This window comes from Lactuca sativa, chromosome 8 (genome assembly GCF_002870075.4).
Source record: "Lactuca sativa cultivar Salinas chromosome 8, Lsat_Salinas_v11, whole genome shotgun sequence".
NCBI lineage: Eukaryota > Viridiplantae > Streptophyta > Magnoliopsida > Asterales > Asteraceae > Lactuca > Lactuca sativa.
In genome coordinates, this window is record NC_056630.2 from 92,481,773 (window position 1) to 92,486,905 (window position 5,133).

Below are 5,133 nucleotides of genomic sequence, written 5' to 3' on the forward strand. Positions count from 1 at the left end.
CTGTAAGGGCTGCATATCGCTCGTCGAAGTACTCATCCATGGCGGTTTTAATAGACCCAAACATCTCTGGAAGTTGTGCCCGGAAAAAAGTGGCAACCTCATCATCAGGATCTCTCGAATCCTTGCGTCTAGCTCATCTGTCCCTATCTGTACCACAACCTCAGGTGTTGCTGGCCCCTCCTGGCCTCCATCTCCTGATCCTGATCCTGACCCGTATCCAGTCACAAAGCGCCTCTTAAACACCATTCTGAAAACGTAACAAAAGATATCAGATAATCCACATAATAACAGGGAACTAGCTTCCAACTAAACCCTAGGGATTGTAACTTCCTTGCTATGCGTATGGGTCATGTGCTTTCAGTAGTATGGGCCCATACAACCTCCACACCTACCCATATTTGTCTCAAGTATCACCACAACACCCTAACAATACACATGCACCTGGTGGTTGCTCAACCTATCTCCTAGAGGAAGGCTAACTGTCTCTCAACTGACCTATCGGCCTCACACAACCCACCTATCCATGAAACTTCCACCAACCCTGCAGCACTAGTGTATACTAGCCATACATAACACTGGACCCTATAGACCTTTGAATATCTGATCCTACCCTAAGTCCTTAATCAACAAGAACAGAACATAAGGCCAAATCAAGCATTCTCAGGATATAAGATCTTAATTATGTACAGTTGTGATACATACACAAGCAACTACAGTAATGATGTCAATCTCATATAAGGAAAACCCTAGGTTAGTAGGCATCATGTAATCAGGTAATTTTATCATGCAATTCCTGAAGATCCCTAGCCTAGTACTAGCATGTTGTTCTAACATATCACAATATCAAATAACCGTATGGTATTTTGGGGTCTACTTACTGGCTCCGGCTAATCATACACCCTGCATCCTCCTTTTCTCATTTTGAAAACCATTTTAAATTTTTTTGAAAATCCTTCCTTGGTTTGAGACTAGATTCATACGAGTGTTCATCTAATTCACTCAAACCAAGGCTCTGATACCAACCTGTAACACCCATAAAAATCATGCCAAATTTGAACTTTTAAAAACATTTCAAAATCATTAAATCATTACAAACTTGTTTTCAAAATGTATAATATCAGAATTTTCCCAGAAACATAAACAAAACATGAGGAGCTGTACGATCATGTCTTTGCTTTACCACGATCCCCTGATGTACCTGAAACAATAAACTGAAAACTGTAAGTCCGAAAGCTTAATGAGTTCCCCAAAAATACACATACCCACGACAATACACATATAATCATAAACAGCATACTACAGGTCCATTCAACCATCGGGTTGGAATACCCTAGGCCCTTAACCATCCGGTTAGAATGTCAACATACTATGGGTCCAATCATCCACGGGATGGAATGCCCTAAACCCACAACCAACAGGTTGGAATGCCCACATACTATAAGTCCAATCACCCTCAGGATGGAATACTCACGGTATACAACCAATAGGTTAGAATGCCTAGGTCTATTGGCTTTCGCACAAAGTAGATAAGCCTCAACCGCCAAACAAACATGTGCACCTATACCAGATAAACACATAACAGTCTATAGAAAAACAAACTGATCTAATAGACCATAACCGCATAGCAACATCCTATCTACCAGGATACTGATCTAACGGATCATAGCGACATATAACATCCTATTTACCAGGATACCGATCTAATGGATCATAGCAACATATAACATCCTATCTACCAGGATACTGATCTAATGGATCATAACAGCATATAACATCCTATATACCATGATACTGATCCAACAGATCATACTAGCATAACATATTAGGATAACAATCCAAAAAGGGTCGGCCTTGGTACCTTAGACCCTTGATTATAGTGAGGAAAACTCACCTTGCAAGTAGTGCCGAAATACTGCAAATCTCTGACTGCTATCTCACCGGCAATCCTGAACTATCACATAGTTAATACTAATTTAATACCCAAAATAACCTTCTTGACTATGTTTCACTACTAGAAAACAGCCCTTTAATGACGTGCAAACAATGACACACACTGATAGAGGACAAGCAATTGTGCATGCCCTAAAAAATGATGTCAGTTTTGCAAAGTTTGAAGGATAGAGGACACACATTTGTGCATGCCCTAAAATTAGTGTCAGAAAATAAAAAAAGGAAATGCGGAGGTCGCCTTTCATAAAATGTGTGTCATCTAAGTGTGCCACTTTATAATTTTTTAATGAAACATGTGTTTTAAGGCAGGATTTCACCCGCCTATTGCATCCCAAAAATTAAAACCCCCTGCCTCTTCCAATTAGCAAGAAAAATCCCTAGGCCTTCGTCTTCATGGCCGCCATTTCAGAGAACGACATCGTTGATATCTCTACTGAAGTTGTGGTTGTCGATGATGACGTCAAGTTCGGATTCCAAAGGAAGGAGATGTACACCGAGAATCTCTTCAGATCTGTCCATCCTTACGAACGTCACATTTTCCTCTACTACAAGACTCGCGAAGACTAGCTTGCTCATGTTGAATCCTCTAACTCGGATCTGTTACCAAAGCGACTTGCTGAATCTATCAAGGAGCGTAAGAACGATATCGTTGTTAAGGTAATTGTAGCTGAGTTATGTTAATTATTCTAATGAGGTATTTGAAGGTTTTAAGTGTTAACGAGTTTTTTTTTCTATTCATGATCTGACTAGTGATGACGATATTCGAGGGCGGTGCTGCTACTGGTTTGTCGGATGGAGATGTTTGGTTTTTCTTGATATGATCAAGTACAGGTATTGTGAAGTTCACCAGGGTTTTAAATTCATCGGCTATTTGTTGCATATGTGTTATATTATTCGGGATGTCGCTCATATCATTGTATCTAATCATGTGTCATACATTGATCCAATTTACTTTTTCTATGAATGTTCTCCAACAGTCGTTGCATCTGAGTCCCATGATTCTATGCCCTTTGTTGGAACCATAATTAGAGTTATGCAGGTAAATAAAAATCTTTCAAAGTTTAATCTTTTTGCAGTTTATTTTTCCATCTAATTTTATTTTTATCTTTTTTCAGGTAATATATGTGAATCGTTTCTCATATCAATCACGATAGCATGTTGTAAATGAAATAAAGGTAACAAGCCTTCGTTCATCATCTATTTCTCCCCAATTTCCTTATTTGATGTGTTTGTTGTACATGATAATATTATGGGTAAATTAAATACCTTTTGCAGAAACATGATCTAAAGAACCAAAGAAAAATATTTAAGCAATTTTCAATAAACGTTAAAAACGAGAAGTCTTATATTCTATGTATATGTAAGAAATTTGATACAGAAGTTTTCTTTTAAGGATCTGAATACAGAGAAAAGCGGCAGACAGTAGATTTCCTCGATTACTTTTTTTTCCTGAGGGAACAACAACGAATGGAAGGCAGCTTACTTCTTTTCAACTCGGTGCATTTATTCCCGATTATTCTATACAACCAGAGGTCATTCAATATCCTCATATTCATTTTGACGAATCATGTTAATACACGTAATCTCTCACATAGGAATTCTTTTTTTTTTTGAATAATTTATATGATGTTTAAATTGTGCATCACGTGGTTATATGGGTCATATTGCTTTGGCGAAACTCATGTCTAGAATGTTCATGTAGTTCCATAATTTCATGGAGGTATGCTTCGAAAGTGTTGTTTTTGTCATTTTTATGTATCATTTTTTTAAAAAGAAGGGTAAAATTGTCATTTTCTCTCATTAAACAGTTTCTCAAGATAGACGTCATTTATCTATACAATAATTTTCAGGGAAAATAAGAAACTAGTCTTAATGGACTTAATGGGGACAAGACTTTATTACATTTAGGTGTTGTTTCTTTTTTATCCCCATTTAGTCCTCTATGGGTGGATGAATGGGTAATGATGTCTTTATGGATAAAGTGATGTATATCTTAAACTTTGTTTCTGTTTTCCCCATTTTAACCTTACTTTTATGAAAATTAATTTCACAATATTCATCAATTATAACATGAGAGGAGTTAGGAGGGGAAAAAAGGGTAAATGGGTAAAGGGCTAGTGTCTTGATAGAAAGCCAACCTTTTTTTATGTGAATTACTTTATGAAAAATAATAATATTGTTTTATTTTATTGCAAATTAATCATGCTGAATATCTTCCTGTTATGTCGCCCTCATAGCATTATAAGGAAAGTGTTGCATGTTTTGATGAGAGGGTAAGTTTGTCTTTTCTAGTATAAGTTATAACCACGGTTTCATAGCTTTTTTTACTCTTTACTTTATAGTAATTTATTAATTTTAAAGTTCCATTATTTTGGTTCAAAATAACATTTGTGTTTTTGCAGACTGGGAGAGTCATGGCTTCTGCTTTAAATGTTGTACAAACATACCATTCTTTTGTTGATTATGCACTTCTTTCAAAGGCAGTTTAGTCTGGACAGGTATATATCTATTCATTTATTTCTTTTGTCATTTTGAAGGATATTTTGGACATTTCACAAATAGCCTAACACTTATCTAGAACCATCTGTCTAATAAATAATGCAATTGTTTATGGTAAAAGAGGAACTTTTTTTACAATATTATTGTCATTGCTATAAGCAATGCGGTTTTTTTAGCTTGTATGCTAGAAATGCCTTAAAGATGGCTGAAAAGACAAAAATACCCCATGAAGGTTTCATATGATAAAGATGATACGGAACAAAGAGAACATGATCAAGATGATAAAGATTGTGATGTGACGTCATTTTCCCTAATAAACCCCCAAGTACTCTTGAAGACTCTGTAGTTGAACTCTTTCATCAAGGTATCTACTAGTCCCATCTGGATGTTCTTATAAAGGTATTGCATTTTTTTGAAGTGCGTTGCAGAGTATTGTACAGATAGTATTACTCGGCCACAACTACAATCAAGGGTAAACTTCTATACACAATACACATTATTTAAAGATCTATACTTTTTTTGTTTATAGTATTTGCTTCCTGCTTTATTGCTAGTTTTTTGCATTCGTTGTTTGTGGAAGAAATCAATGAGGTTATAGATCACAATGAAAAGACAAGTAAATGTACACATAAGTTCTTATTTACATTTACATGCCTAATAAGAATCTATAAATCATCATCTAAT